Here is a 16,806-nt window from a genome sequence, read left to right on the forward strand (position 1 = left end):
AACCGAACAAACCTTGGCAAAAACAATATTTTCTTGATGCAGAAGGTTATTTCAGAGACTTGTAAATCAGAAGAACTTTGATTCAAGAACATATTGAATGTATTCGGATTTCAGTATTGTATTCAAAAGTGCATAACTAAGAAGCAGTGACTTTTAACTGCTGGACTTGAACTCTTTAGAATTTATTCGCAATTACTGTAAAGCGTATCTTTTGGGGCTTGTATTCTCTTGTTTATTTTATTTTCACAGAACCCCCTTAAAAGAGCAGTGCATTTGAATGTAAGGTAAGAGAAGCCCTTGGCATGCTTAAAGTTCTGGTTTTCGTTGACTAACAAGTTGATTAGTTAGTTCTGCGTCATCCTCATGAAAACACAATTCTGACTTAAGGTGTGTTTATTTTTCAAGGTGTCATTATATTGTAAGAAGCACCAAAACCTTGCACTGATTGAAGTATTGGAATGGGCTTTTCTTAATGTTGGTATGTACATCACAGTTTCTGGAACTCATGTAAAATAGTAGAACTGTATAGAATTACGCTGATCTGAGTTGGGTTATTAATACTGTTTCAGCATTTCGAGGAATCGCAGTTGATTGGAGAAAGCCCAGAATACTTCAGGAGAAACACAGACAGACTTCTCACGAAGAGATCCTGTGTTTGTTTGTTTTCTCTTTCTCGTCCACTTCCCCTTCCCTTTTGGGGCCAACAGGTTGCGTCAAGTGTTGACTTCCTTGGCTCACTCGTTGGTTCCTGAAGGTATTGGGACTAGTCATCTTCAAGACGGGAATATCAGGACTTGAGGCGGCATCTCTGACAGAAAGCGAAGCCAATAAACCCTCATTTCCTCTTGAAGCTGACTAATCCCATGGAAAACATGAATGTAACTCAGTTGGCAGAGTTAGTGCGTAAAATGAATGATGAGGTTCAAGAACTACGGTTAGAAAATCAATCCCTTAGGCAGGAATTAGATCAAACCAGAGAGGAACTAGATAGTACTAGAGATGGGTTTACATCTTGGAGAGATAAAGGGGAACCTAAAAAACCAGTCTTGTCGCCACCTAAATTCGGGCACCCATTTCAAAACCAAGCTCAAGTCCCAAGTTTCGGTCAAAATCAGCCAGCCCAAATTACAGTAGTATCACCACAACCTGTGCCTTTAGCTAATCCAGAACGTTTTACCGGAGACAGTGCACATTTTAACACTTTCATGAGTCAGTGTCAGTTACATTTTTTATGCAAACCCCTCATTTTCACTTCAGACACCTCTAAGGTAGCCTTTATTATTTCTTATTTAGGAGGAGTGGCGGCAAATTGGGCCATGCCTTTAGTCGATAGAAATGATCCGTTATTGCATAATTTAACTCAATTTAAGACAGCAATGTCTAGTCTGTTTGCAAAACATGTCTTTCTGCAAGCATCTGATAACGAGCTTTTAAACTTACGCCAAGGCTCACGAGACTTGATTTCTTACGTGACTAACTTTAATCGTTTATTAGCAGAAACACAATGGCCAGAAGACAAAAGAATTTCATTGTTTTATCGTGGCCTTAGGGAGGAGCTGAAAGATTCTTTGGCTCATATCGTAAACTTACCTACCGAGTTCACTGAATTCCAAGACCTTGTGGTCAAGTTGGACCATAGGCTAGGTGAAAGAAGAACTGAAAGACCCAAATCGGATTTCAGAACTTTACATTTTAAAATTGAAAAGAAAAATAGTGAGGATAGAAATGCTCAAGTAGAACCAATGCAGATTGGAGGTATTAAAGGGCCTTTAACACAAGATGAAAAAGATAGAAGAAGAAAAGCCAACCTATGCCTGTATTGTGGAAAGGCTGGTCATTTTGCCAAAGAGTGCCCGGTTAGACCAGTGCAGAAGAAACTCCTGGCCACTCTTCAAAGTCCCCCTCAGGAATCGGAAAACTAAGTGTCTCGAGGGAAGAAGAGGTCGATTCCTCGAGAAAGAAAGGTTTGGAGATCTCACAATATTTAACTAGTATTTCTAATCATGTACCTCGACATTTCACCATAAGGGTAATCTTAATTCTAGCTAACCAACAAAAACACAGTATTCCTGTTCTAATCGACTCTGGGGCTACTGGGAACTTTTTTGACTTAGGATTTGCAAGAAAACTAAACCTGACTCAAATTCCTAAGAAAGAACCTGAACCTGTGCGGGCTGTTGACGGTTCAGCACTTTCGTCTGGTCTGATCAGGTTCCATACACCACCTTTGCTTCTAGTGTCTGATAACGGGCATACAGAACTAACTGTTTTTGATCTCATCGACACACCAGCTTTTGGGGTAATTTTAGGCATTCCATGGCTAGAGCTCCACAATCCAAAGATTGACTGGGTAAAACGTACTGTAACGTTAGATTCTCCACACTGTAAAACACATTGTTATCAAGAACATAGGGATCCAGATCAACCACTTACCTGTGCTGTCACTCATCCTGGCCCGGTAGAACTTCCATCAGAATTTCAGGACTTTTCTGATGCTTTTGATCCAGTAAAGGCAACTAAGTTACCTCCTCACAGGATTTATGACTGCAGAATAGATTTAATTCCGGGAGCGGTCCTACCCTGCAGTCGAATATACGCACTTACAGAACCTGAAAATCAGTATTTACGAACATATCTTGATGAACTTTTGGATCTAGGCTTTATTCGACATTCCACCTCCCCAGTCTCGTCTCCATTATTTTTTGTAGCAAAAAAGACAGGAGACTTGAGGGCCTGCATTGACTATCGTGCAGTCAATAAGGCCACTATTAAAAACCGATATCCACTACCATTGATACCAGTACTGTTAAATCAGGTAAAAGGGTCAACTATCTACACTAAACTAGATCTTCGCGGAGCATACCACTTGATCCGTGTAAAAGAAGGTGACGAGTGGAAAACTGCCTTTCGCACAAAATTCGGGCTTTTTGAGTATACAGTGATGCCATTTGGCCTTTGTAATGCTCCAGCAGCATTTCAATACTTTATTAATGAGGTACTACATGACCTTTTGGACATCTGTGTCATTGTATATATCGATGATATCCTGATTTTTTCTAAAACTCCTGAGGAACATGTGGAACATGTGAGATCAGTTCTACAAAAACTGCGAGATAACTCCTTATTTGCCAAACTCGAAAAATGTGTTTTTAGCACTCCCAAAGTTGAGTTTCTTGGTTACTGGCTGTCTCCCGAAGGCATCGTAATGGATCCAAAAAAGGTTAAAGCAATCCTAGATTGGCCTGCTCCAACCTCCGTCAAAGAGGTACAAAGAATTTTAGGGTTTGCAAACTTTTATAGGAGATTCATCTCTAAATTCTCAGACATTGTAGTACCAATTACTAGCTTGTTGCAGAAAGGAAAGAAATTTCAGTGGAACGCGGAAGCAGAATTAGCTTTTAATACCCTGAAAAAAGCATTCACTTCTGCTCCTATTTTAAAACATCCAGACCCTGACAGACCATTTTTTGTTGAAGCAGATACTTCACAAACAGCAATAGGAGGAGTTCTGTTACAAAAAGATTTAAATTCAGGAAATTTTCATCCTTTGGCCTTTTACTCCAGGAAATTGCTGCCAGCAGAACAGAACTACACTATTGCTGAGCGTGAACTTCTGGTCATTAAGGCAGTCTTCCTTGAATGGAGGCATCATCTACTGGGAGCCAAGCATACAATAACAAAATTTTCTGACCATAAGAATTTACAGTTTTATTCTACTGTAAAGGCGTTCACACCACGAGAGATGCGGTGGCTACAATTTTTTAGCGAGTTTGACTTCATTATCACTTATCGACCAGGAGTAAAACAATTATTGTCTGATACCCTTTCACGATTGGTTTGCGATAAAAACAAAGAGTCTAAAAATGAACAACAGAGTATTATTCCTGTAGAAAAGATCTGTGCAGAAATTTCACAAGTGGATTTTTTATCCATGCTCAGGAATCAGGTTCAGACTTTAAATCAACAGGACTGGTTAGCACAAAAAGAGACTTCTATATCTGATGGTTTATTTATCTTAAAGGTAAAATTTACATCCCTAAAGTAGATTTGAGGGAACAAGTCATAAAATGGAACCATGATTTAGCTATGGTTGCTCATCCAGGAATAAACAAAACTGTCGAATTATGTCAAAGGCATTTTTGGTGGAAAGACATGAAATCTGACATACAGCGATATATTCAAACCTGCCCTGTATGTGCTCGACAAACGTCTTCTCACTCTCTCCCTATGGGTTTATTGCAACCAATGGAAATTCCTCCAACACCCTGGCATACCATCAGTTTAGACTTCATAACTGATTTACCGAAATCATCTGGAATGACTACGATTTTGGTAGTAGTAGATCTGCTATCCAAGATGGGGCATTTCATTCCCTTACCAAAACTCCCTTCAGCAGTCGAATTCAGTAACGTGTTTTTAGCTAATGTTGTTAAATTACACGGTTTGCCGCAAAAAATTATTAGTGATAGGGGGCCACAATTCCTGTCTAAATTTTGGAAAGAATTAAGTGACCAGTTAGGAATTGACTTAGCGTTATCATCAGCCTTTCACCCTCAAACTGATGGTCAAACCGAAAAAGTTAACCAATACTTAGAACAGAGTTTGCGTTGTTTGACCACTACTTTATCTTCAGAGTGGATAGAAGCTCTGCCTTTAGCTGAGTTCACATATAACAACACTGTACACTCAGCTCTAGGTTCTTCCCCGTTTTACTTCCTCACTGGCCAACATCCCAGAACCTTGCCAATAATATTTCCAGACAAAGGAACCGATCTGCCAGCAGTTTCAGATAGACTAGCCAGTTTACGAACATTTCAAGAAACTGTAAAGCAAACACTGTTAAAGCAGAAACTTAAGATGAAGTTTTTTGCTGATCAACATAGGACACCAGCACCAGTTCACCAACCTGGAGACCAGGTTTGGTTATCAACCAAGAATATACAGATTGAAGGACCTAGGAAGCTTAAACCCCGATTCATTGGTCCATTTTCCATTAAGAAAATATTAAATCCAGTCTCAGTAAAATTAGATCTTCCTCAGGATTACAAGATCCATCCAGTATTCCATGTATCCCTGCTAAAACCGGTACACCCAGACACTCGTCCTGATGCACCACCTCCCCCAATCATAGTAGGGGATCATATTGAGTATGAAGTCAAGAAAATTCTGGACTCAAAACGTGTTAGAGGACGTTAGTTTTACTTAATTGATTGGAAAGGTTATGATAAATCTGAAAGATCCTGGGAACCAGAAAATAATGTGCATGCTCCCCGTTTGATTCGCGCTTTTCATGCTTTGTATCCTGACAAACCGCGACCCTTGAGAAGACCTTTGGGGGGGGGGAACTGTCATGAAAACATGAACATAGCATCAGTTACACTTGGGCTTAGCAATGCTTGTTGAGTTAAGTCTGTTCATTGCACTGTTGTTTTGATCATATTTGGTTTTAGCAAGGCTTGATGTCTAAGCACTATGGAACTGCACAGAATATTCCTGAACTTCACGTGGAGCGTGTGCGCTCCAACTGACTGTAATTACACGTGAACCCAAAAGCCTATAAAAAGGCTGCCGGAGCCCGGAAAGACGCTTCGCTTCTCAGCAAGACGTCGCATCAGAGCTCCAGGACCCTCGCGTCTGAACCCAGCTTCCAGCACCCAGCCCCCGCTTGGTTTCCTTCACTCCCTATTACCTTACCTCCCTTCGACGAGACCAGCAGCTGCAGGATTCCCTTCGCTTGGGCCATCGGAAGAAACCCCTGAACTCCGTCTTCTTCGTGTGTTCCGACTTCCGGTTTGCAGCATCGGAACGCATTTCAGGTCGGACCCGTCCCTTCCTTCCTGGCCCCAGTTCATCGAGCTTCCGGCGAGCTGAAAAAGAAGTAAGACTATTTAATTTGAGCTTTCGGTGACCTGTAGACTCTTCCTAAACCAACCGAACAAACCTTGGCAAAAACAATATTTTCTTGATGCAGAAGGTTATTTCAGAGACTTGTAAAGCAGAAGGACTTTGATTCAAGAACATATTGAATGTATTCGGATTTCAGTATTGTATTCAAAAGTGCATAACTAAGAAGCAGTGACTTTTAACTGCTGGACTTGAACTCTTTAGAATTTATTCGCAATTACTGTAAAGCGTATCTTTTGGGGCTTGTATTCTCTTGTTTATTTTATTTTCACAGAACCCCCTTAAAAGAGCAGTGCATTTGAATGTAAGGTAAGAGAAGCCCTTGGCATGCTTAAAGTTCTGGTTTTCGTTGACTAACAAGTTGATTAGTTAGTTCTGCGTCATCCTCATGAAAACACAATTCTGACTTAAGGTGTGTTTATTTTTCAAGGTGTCATTATATTGTAAGAAGCACCAAAACCTTGCACTGATTGAAGTATTGGAATGGGCTTTTCTTAATGTTGGTATGTACATCACAGTTTCTGGAACTCATGTAAAATAGTAGAACTGTATAGAATTACGCTGATCTGAGTTGGGTTATTAATACTGTTTCAGCATTTCGAGGAATCGCAGTTGATTGGAGAAAGCCCAGAATACTTCAGGAGAAACACAGACAGACTTCTCACGAAGAGATCCTGTGTTTGTTTGTTTTCTCTTTCTCGTCCACTTCCCCTTCCCTTTTGGGGCCAACAGGTTGCGTCAAGTGTTGACTTCCTTGGCTCACTCGTTGGTTCCTGAAGGTATTGGGACTAGTCATCTTCAAGACGGGAATATCAGGACTTGAGGCGGCATCTCTGACAGAGAGTACCATGTCTAAATTTCAAATAAAGGGTCCTATCCCGAGGGATCTGGATGAAATCCAAAAACAATTCTAACTTTGTAGTGAACTTGTGGGATAAAAGATTCTCAGTTAGTTGCCCCCAGTTTGGGTTATGCAAAGCCTTAGCCTCTATCCAGTCCCAATATAGTTTTTTTACCGTTTGTTTCGATGGGGGAGATTGGGAAGCCCAGGCATCGCTTAAGCCCACGCTAGCTGTAAGTTGTTTTAAAACATTTAGCCACTTAATCTTGCCCGATGTGTTTAGTTTTAATATTTCATCAAACACTGAGGCATAATTAGCTAATTCGGGGGTCCTCCTAAGGCGCACCCAAAATAATAGAGGACGTAGCTGAACAATGTCCCGAATGGAACTCCTACCCAGATCGGCATATAATGGTTTTAATGGGGTTGAGGCTGGAAGCGAAACCAAATCTCTCATAAACTTGTTCTCAGTTAACACGAGAGTGTTGGTATTCTCAATACCCCATATTTCTGAACCGTAAACCGCTGAAGCTAATGCCTTTCCCTCGTAGACTGACAGGGCGGGGGCTATTGGTCTGCTCACTGAAAGGCGCTGGTTCTTTAAAATAGTGCCGGAAACTCTTTTAAGATTTAAAATCATTTTACTCATATGGGGTTTCCATTTCAATTTATTATTAATTCTAACCCCGAGGTAGTCAAACTCTTCCACTACCTCAAGAGGTGATCCATTCAAGGAAAGTTGAATCTTCCTATGTTTTCTTTTAACAGTCATAACCATTATTTTCGTTTTTGTAGTATTTATTGTTAGACCCCGATCCTGACAAAAATCACTAAAACGATCAAGAAGGATTTTCAGGCCTATGGGGGTTTTAGATAACAGAAGGGTGTCATCGGCAAAGAGGAGCGATGGCGTTTTCTCCCCGGCAATAATAGGAGCATCTGCCGGTATCTCTCGCAGATGGTTCACCACTCCATTTATGAACAGAGAGAACAGGGTCGGGGCCATCACACACCCCTGCCACACCCCTCTGTTAACAGGAATACTCTTAGTGAGTTGCCCCTGGGTCCCCCACCGAATCCTAGCAAAAGTACCCTCATGTAGTTTGATTATGAATTGTAACAAATAGGACGGGAATCCCATATCCATTAAAACCTCCCATAATTTAACACGGGAGATTACATCAAATGCAGTTTTTAAATCTATAAAGGCCAGGTAAAGACTCCCTCTGGCTATTGACACTGATTTCCAAAAAACGGCACAAAATCTAAAAACCTGATCCATTGCTCCTACATTGCTTCTGAAACCTGCCTGGAAATGCGACAGGATATTATCTTCCACTAGCCAGCACTCTGTCCGATTTATAATGACCCTACCAACTACTTTTTGAATGGCATCAATTAAGCTAATAGGTCTGTAGTTGGCAGGGTCCTCTCTTTCACCCTTTTTAAAAATAGTAATAACTTCAACGCCCTTCCAGGAATCAGGTACTTGATGGCCAGACTGAATAAGATTCATGATTTTAGCAATAAAGTCGGCCCAGACTATGGGGTCATGTAACAGTAGGTCCCCCGGGATACCATCCGGGCCAGGGGCCTTACCCGGAATTATTTTATGGATTGCATCCTGGACTTCACGGGGCGTGAATAACTCATCTATGTTGTCACCATTTAGTTGGACCAAACGACCAATGTCTAATACAGGAGATGTTGGCACAACTTCCAGACTACCTTCACCGTATAACTTAGAAAAGTGGGAATGCCATTGACACTCCGTAATGTGGTTTGGAATAGGCTCGGCTCCACGCCTGTCAAGAATATTTATTAATTTCCAAAACACAGTGGGGTTTTTTCCATGGGCTGCATCCTTCAGTGCCTGCCAATGGTCCTCTTCCCATTCCTTTTTGGCTCTCGCAATACTATTGCGATAGTCTTGTCTTGCAACTCTTACAGCTGTTAGGTCCTTGCTTTTTATAGCCAAGGCGATGGCTTTTCTCTTTTCTCTACAATTGACTGTATACCAGGGATTACCCTTCCTTTGGGTATGTTTAGTCATTTGCTGCCCCTTGGATTCTTTAGTAAAAACGTACTAATTTCACCTATTAAGTTCATACACTTGGTTGCTGTAGTGGGCCCCTGAAAACGGGGGACTATCGGAGTAACTGATGACAGGTCACTCGATACGGCCAGGACTAGAGCTTTGATGTTATCTAGTATCCCTTCGTCGCACCTGACTATGTTCCATTTGAGCCTACGGTTGCAATTAGAGGGAACTACTTCTTTGGTAATCAACTCTTTCGGTACACTATTACCAATGTTGTCTCCCCAAAACATACCCATACATAGGGGATTATGGTCGCTGTCAATCCTCTGACAGACCTTCATATCCACTAGGTTGACCCATGACCAGACATCTAAGAGGATGTAGTCAATCCGTGATGGGCTGCCTGTTCGATTAAAAGTCATTGCACCCGAACGATCTGATAAAGTACGACCATTTAGGGCCCATAGGTCATGATCAGAAGCCAGGGCATTTATCTGGATTGCTCGTGCGGACCACTTCTTAATTGGAGCCAAAGTTAAAGATGGTATAAACTGGTTCCCAAATTTGTTGTGTGAACCCAAGAGATCCTCCTCATCCAGGGGCTCAAAGGTACAGTTAAAATCACCCCCCACCAATATTGAGGATTTAGAGGGGAGGGAGGATAGCCTGTCATCTAGCAACTCCAATATGGGTGAGGATTGACCACCCGGTAAGCCTCTGGCATAAACACAGAAAAGTTCCAGGACATTTTTGCCTGACTGGCTTTTAACAGTGATGTGCAAAATATCATTAGAGGGGATATGATTAACAATGACAACACAATTCAAATCTATCCTAACCCAAATGAGTAAGCCTCCCGATGGGCGCCCCTTCCCCAATAGGATCGCAGGAACAAAGAAGGTAGAATATCCCTGCTTATATTCTGGCCGAACACACCAAGTTTCTTGGAACATACAAATATGATAATCTTCTAAAAAATTATTCCATGCAGGATTAGACAAATTTTTCTTTAGACCTGCTATGTTCCAAGATAGAATATTGATAGGGGAAAGGGACGATGAGAGGTCTTTAGAGGTTGTCACAGTAACAACGTCCCTTACTGATGTATCTAAACTGGTACTATCTTGATTGGGTGGTACCTCCCTGGTATTGTTAAAGAGACCGATACCCAGGGGAGTAAGTACCCCTCTCTCAAAGCGAACTTCAGGGGGCTGAGATGATGGTCAGTCCACCCCTTCTAGCCCACTAAAACGATTATAACAAGAGAATAAGGGATGGTTTAGCTGCGGACCCAACCCTTCTCCATTCAGCTGGGGATCACCCATCCAATGTCGCCCCCTCTTCCCAGGAACTAGATTCCAACCTTCCTCATCAACCCCCCCCACTTTTGGGGGATCTGGTAAATAGAATTCTCCCTCCTATTACTCCCTCTCCCTGACTCTTTATTAGACGGCCTCAACCAACTCCACCTGGCATCCTGATGGCCCTCTTGGGCGTAAAAGAATGACAGTCGTTTGGCTGATACCACCGACTTATTATCACATGGAGGAAAGGAACAGATAAATTCCACCAATCGTGGGTCCTCAAACGTGATAACCACACAGTCACCCTTTATACTTTTCTTGTTCCCACCTACCCATGGGGCCCTCTCTACCATAAGAATGTTATTGTTTAAGCCGGGGGGTGGCGGGTAGTTTTTGTCAAGCCAGTGGCAAATTTTATTTTTAATTGCCCAAAAGGGCTCTGAAACAGACGCGGCCAGTTCAGGAATACCTGTCAAAACAACCACAAACGGACAGGCATCAGGAGGTAAATTGATGCTTCGTCGTATGTTAGAATTTCTAGGCTGTGGTGGAGGAATAGTAAGAGCTGGGGCACTATGAACCTTACTTTTCACAACACGGGGACATGTGGAGGTAGGGGGTTTATTAATACTCTTTGTATTATTCGCCAGTAATGAAATATTGGGCGGACCGGTTGTAAGTACAGTAGTGGCCCCTATAGAAGGGTTTTTAGTAGTGGGCACCTTATTGGGGACTGAAGATGTTACAACGGTGGTGGGACGACTGGGGTGAATCATCTTGGGATCTTGTATTGAGAGAATAGACTCAAGTTGGTGGTCAATATTAGCAAGCCTAGTCTCCAAAGGCAAGAGCAATGATTTAATAAGGGTAGACATGGATTTCATTAAAGAATCAATCCCACCCTCTGAGTTGATTGAGGAATCATTGCTACCGCTAACGTCCAGGATACTGGCCAAACTGCTATCATGCGATATGTCATCTGGGACACCCAATGTTAGTAAGTGGGGGGTAGAGTCCAACATATCAATCTCCAAATGATCGTTGGTATCCAGGGGGATCCCATCCTCCACCATCCCAACACCCGAGTTAGCCTCCCCAACATTTGGACCCATGGCCTCGTGTGAAATTATGACAGAAGTATCAGTTAAAATATTCGAAGGATTTAAAACTGGCATAATGTTTTCCGAGTTACCCACTTGTATAGATTCATTCTCACAATGAATTACCGCCACTGTTACTGCTGTATTATTTAAATTGGGGTTAACAATAGATGGTATACTCGTGGGGAGAGAGTCAATGGGTAGTGATGATGAGCATGTAGCAGGAGATGGGTCAACAACTGACTGACTGGAGAAAGGAGCAGAATTATTTGTTCCTTGAATCGGGGAGCGAATTAAAGCAATGTTGCCTAATGATGATCTTTTGGCTTGAACAAGATCCATCGAAACCCTCCTTTCCATAAGAGAAATTCCCTGATCAATCAGAGAATTAGTGCGCGTAATGAAGTTATCTAGGGTGCCAATAACTTTTTTTGTTTTAGCATTGCCCGCTCTCTGGCTTCGAGTTTTACAAGTAGACATAGCTAAAAAGGGGGGAGACAAGATAGAAAGAGAAATAACAAGTGTTAGCCAAATTCCCAACAACAATTTAACACTAAAGTGGATGACACAAAAGACTAACTGTGTATATAATTAATACCAAAAAGTAAGAGGCTGCTAAACTTACAACCCAAAGTCGGTGGCCATAACAAATCTGATGTGGGTAAGAATAAAGGGGCCTGCCCAGGCCAGGCTCTGCAGGCCACGGAGGGCCACAGAGGGCCCGCCCTTGTCCCGGGCTTCTCCCGGCGCGCTCCCGCGCAGCGGCACCAGAGTGGTAAGTTATAGGTTGTGCATAAGAGGGGAGGAGCCTGCAGGGAGAGCGTCTCAGCTGGTGGCAATAGAGACGGGCAGGCGCTCCTGGGACTTGTAGTCCAGCGCCTACCCTCACTCGCAGCCCTGCACCTACAACCGCCCCAAGATGGAGTTCGGGCGTTAGGTAGGTTTCCCCTCAGCAGCGTCAAAGGAATCCCCAGTCACTCAGAGTCCAAAACGAAGCGGGACCCGCGAAGCGGGTACCGCGAGAAGTAAAGGGAAGAACAGTCCGGGGAGATGCAGCTCGCAGTCCCAATCCTTGGCTGGCAACAAAAAAAAAGCAATCCAACGATGCCCCAGGCACAGGGGGTTTTACAGCGCTGAAGCGGGGGAGGAGCCTGCAGGGAGAGCGTCTCAGCTGGTGGCAATAGAGACGGGCAGGCGCTCCTGGGACTTGTAGTCCAGCGCCTACCCTCACTCGCAGCCCTGCACCTACAACCGCCCCAAGATGGAGTTCGGGCGTTAGGTAGGTTTCCCCTCAGCAGCGTCAAAGGAATCCCCAGTCACTCAGAGTCCAAAACGAAGCGGGACCCGCGAAGCGGATACCGTGAGAAGTAAAGGGAAGAGCAGTCCGGGGAGATGCAGCTCGCAGTCCCAATCCTTGGCTGGCAACAAAAAAAAAGCAATCCAACGATGCCCCAGGCACAGGGGGTTTTACAGCGCTGAAGCGGGGGAGGAGCCTGCAGGGAGAGCGTCTCAGCTGGTGGCAATAGAGACGGGCAGGCGCTCCTGGGACTTGTAGTCCAGCGCCTACCCTCACTCGCAGCCCTGCACCTACAACCGCCCCAAGATGGAGTTCGGGCGTTAGGTAGGTTTCCCCTCAGCAGCGTCAAAGGAATCCCCAGTCACTCAGAGTCCAAAACGAAGCGGGACCCGCGAAGCGGTTACCGCGAGAAGTAAAGGGAAGAGCAGTCCGGGGAGATGCAGCTCGCAGTCCCAATCCTTGGCTGGCAACAAAAAAAAAAGCAATCCCCAAATAATCAATTGTGGACTTTGGTGTTTTGGTGTTAAGAAGTATAATCTATATACTCTTGTAGTTGGATTATCCACATGCCACATGTCTGTTAATAGTCTTTGGGAGATAGCAGAACAGAAAGAATGTATGCATCTTTGTGGGGAGAACTCTAACATGAGAGATTCTATCCAGAATTGGATCAAGAACCTGATTGCAGTCTCCACCCATAAAAAAGTATTAACCAGGTAATGTTCAATATTTGGTGAGTGATATCAGGACAAACAGAATTATTGACTGTAGTGGGGCCAGCCAAAAAGAGTTATTATCTATTAAATCATTGGCTGTAACCCATCTACTCTCTGTGCCAGTGGATTGCGATAAGGTAGTGACATTTAGACATTTATGAATTATTAGAACATTGGAATGTTGGAAGCTTCATTGAAAACAATGGAGCAGCTCCGGGCTTATAATGGCTGGTATAAGCCCGGAGCTCCAACATTTCAATCCTTCTTTGTTCACAGCTGTGGCTGTGAACAAAGGCTTCCGGGAGCCTAAGGGGATTTCAATCCCCTTGCGCTCCCAAAAGCCTTTGTTTAATTTGTTAGAACAGTCTGTCCTCTAGTAGCAGAATGTTCTAATAGCCTTATAACCCTTCATAGCTGGGCTATACCAGCAATTAAAGTTCAGCTTCCTTTTTCAAGTCCCTCGCCTTTGGCTCAGGTCTTTACCGCTGGAGCTTGCCTTTAATAGCCGGTATAGCCCGCTACAGCGGGCCATAAGGCTATAGTATTACCGCACCATTTTGCTCCTGTAGCATAGGAGAGAAATAAAAATAACCCACCTATTGTTTTTTAAGTTTCAAGGCTTCAGATTCGGTTACATGGGTCACCTTTAAAAGTGCAATAACTGAATGCAATTTTGTAAGATATGAGCGAACTCTTTGTCTTCTGATTAGGTTATTCAGACCTTTAAGATTTCACGATAGTACTCTGAATTAAAAGGCATTGAAAAACATACAGTAAGAGAATGTTTACATTAATACAAACCTCATATTGTTGAATAAAAGGAGTACTGAAATAAGAAATACTTTCATATGCATAAGGTACAGGAAGAAAGGTACAAGGAAACATGAAACAAGAAAAGGGAACAAGGAGATATGTAGAAAGTGATAAACATGAGGAAAAAGATAGTACAAGCCATAAAATGATGACTGTAGAGACATACCTAGGGGAAGGGAATCTGTTAGGCACAGGGGTGGAGAATCCACAAAAAAGCAAGACAGACACTGGGAGACCCCGGAAGATCATAACATCTAGTACAGCAAAGGTTACGTGGAGAATCAGCTGTAAAGAAAGATAATATTGGTTCAAATAAAGGATTGGAACAAAGCATAGCCATTCTGTTATAACAAGTAGAACATGTAAGTTATGAAATTGTCTATTCCATGGGGATCTCTCAGCATTGATGAGGAAAGGTCCTAAATGTTGCAGGATCATCAAATGTCATCGTTTTATCCTTGTGGGTCACTTTAAAACAGCAAGGGTGAATGAGACCAAAGCTTGCATTTATGGCCTGCAGTTGCGATCTGAGTTCTAGAAATTGCTTATGTCTGTCAGCTGTTACGTTTGCAACACCTTGAGAAAAATACATTTTGTGATTAGACCATATCATTGCTTTCTTCATTTTAGGTGCATTAACCTTTTTGCGAAGATCAATATGTTCCAAAAAGAGGGTAATAACGCCTCTGGGTTTAGAAGTAGTTGTAGGACCTAACCACATTGAATGTTAAAAGAAGTACAGGGATGCAGGTCCAACTCCTTTGGCAGAAATGCTTTGAAGAACTGAAGTGGGTGAGGGCCCTCCACATTTTCTAGTAAACCATACATTCTTAAATTATTTCTGAGATTTATATTCTTGAAATCTTCTGTATGCCTCTTCAAATTGTCTATTTCTGATTTTATTCAGTCTTGAATATCACTCACACTTTGCAATAAATCTGAGACACGTTTGTCCATATAAGACCATTTCTCCCCAAAATTGTGTAGTGTTTTTGTAGTGTCTTCCATAAAGAGTTTCAGAGCTTATACCTCCTCCAGAATTAGTTCCGTAGAGATAGGAGAAGGAGATTTAACTGGAGAAGGAGGGTCTTTCTTTGGTTGTTTATGTGTTGCAGTTAATGCAGATTTAGTGAAGATATGAGATTTAGGAATGACTACAGAAGGGAAATCAACTGGTGCTTCTGCCTTTGGGATTATTGATTTAGAATGTGCAAATGTAGACCAGTGAGAGAAATGTATAACACCAGGAGAGATATTTTGTGGAGGTCTCCAGCGATGTATTTTCCCCAAATACTAATAATAAGTTAGACGGAGGTCAATCGATATAGTAATGGGGTGAAGAGGTATGATACAAAGAAATCTCTGACAAGATTTTATGGAGCAGTCATGGAAGAAATAACTTCATTACAAAACGAGGATAGAAGGCTCCAATGTGAAATGGATATGGCAGAAAATGTATAGGACATAGTACCTGAAGAGGTGTTTAGTAATTCACGTAGTGAGATTCTGCTCAGCAGAGGAGAGAACAAAAGGGCAGCTCCTGAGACTGTGAGGCTGAGGAACAAAAATAGGTCATAGACTCTCAGGATTGTGCTAAGAAATGTGAAGATAGTGACATAGAGTTTTCCATTTAGAAGAAAAATAGTAGTAGAAGGAATAATTCCTAAAATTGTTGAGCATGCTGAAATAAAAAATGCGGCTGCTATCGATGACACGTTGAAATAAAGTGTTAAAACTGGATAGAATGTAGAGTGCTCAGGAAAATAATGTGAGCAAGTTCCACCAAGCCACTGTGGAGAAAGTCATCTCTCTAATGCATAAAAAGACAAAGATAAGATCATCGGTGCGAAGCGCCACAATCAAACAGCCATCTTGCCTGGCATCTTGATGCCACGCCCGACAAACAAGACTTCTGGGCTCAAAACATTCTGCACAAACCCGTAAGGGACATTTTGCTCATCATAAATGTATCTTCTTTTTCCTCAGAGCTTAAGGAAACCTTCCCAACAACTCTCGGGCACCATGAGATATCCCCTACCCCACTCAGAAGAGGGATTGAGCTCTGTTTCCCAGTTACAAGAGGCCTACCCTACCAGGCTTACATGCTTGCCTCCCAGAGGAGTGCATAAACTCACAGGAAACACACATAGCTCAAGAACTTTCTGTCAGTGTCCCAGTCTATACTACTATGAATTGTCAGCAAGGATACATGTAGGTAGTACTTAATTTGAGCCGGTGGCTGCAGGTGGGGCCACTGCCACTCTTTTTTGAAGACCGGAATATATTTTTCCTTCATTACAATTTGACCGACAGGAACGCAGAAAAGGGAGAATAAAGCAGAAATGAATGAGGGAAAAACAGCGATGATGAAGCGGTCAGGAGGCAGCAGGGATGAAAATGAACCTGCATGAGTAGATAAAGGGGCAGGGAGTGTCTGCCGGTAGTTAAAAGAGGCAAGGAGTGTCAAGACTAGACAGCCTCGGTGTTCGGTGCGTGGTCCTATGTAAAAAGGTTTGGGTACTGGCACTTATTTATTTACAAATCAAGCACTGCATGTCAGCACTTTACAAACATCACAATAATAGATCAATGGGTGAAGTTATTTTCCAAACAAGCCTTTGTAGAGATAATAATTCCCCTTTTTCATTCTGTTTTCATTTTTACATTTTTTCCTATGCCATATACCATGTGAATACAATAGTACTGATTTACAACACTACAGGAAACAATTTAGGGCCTGATAATAGACAACCATGTACTACAGAACAAATATAGGTGTCTGCCTTTTTT

This window comes from Lissotriton helveticus, chromosome 11, assembly GCF_964261635.1.
Source record: "Lissotriton helveticus chromosome 11, aLisHel1.1, whole genome shotgun sequence".
Taxonomy (NCBI): Eukaryota; Metazoa; Chordata; class Amphibia; order Caudata; family Salamandridae; genus Lissotriton; species Lissotriton helveticus.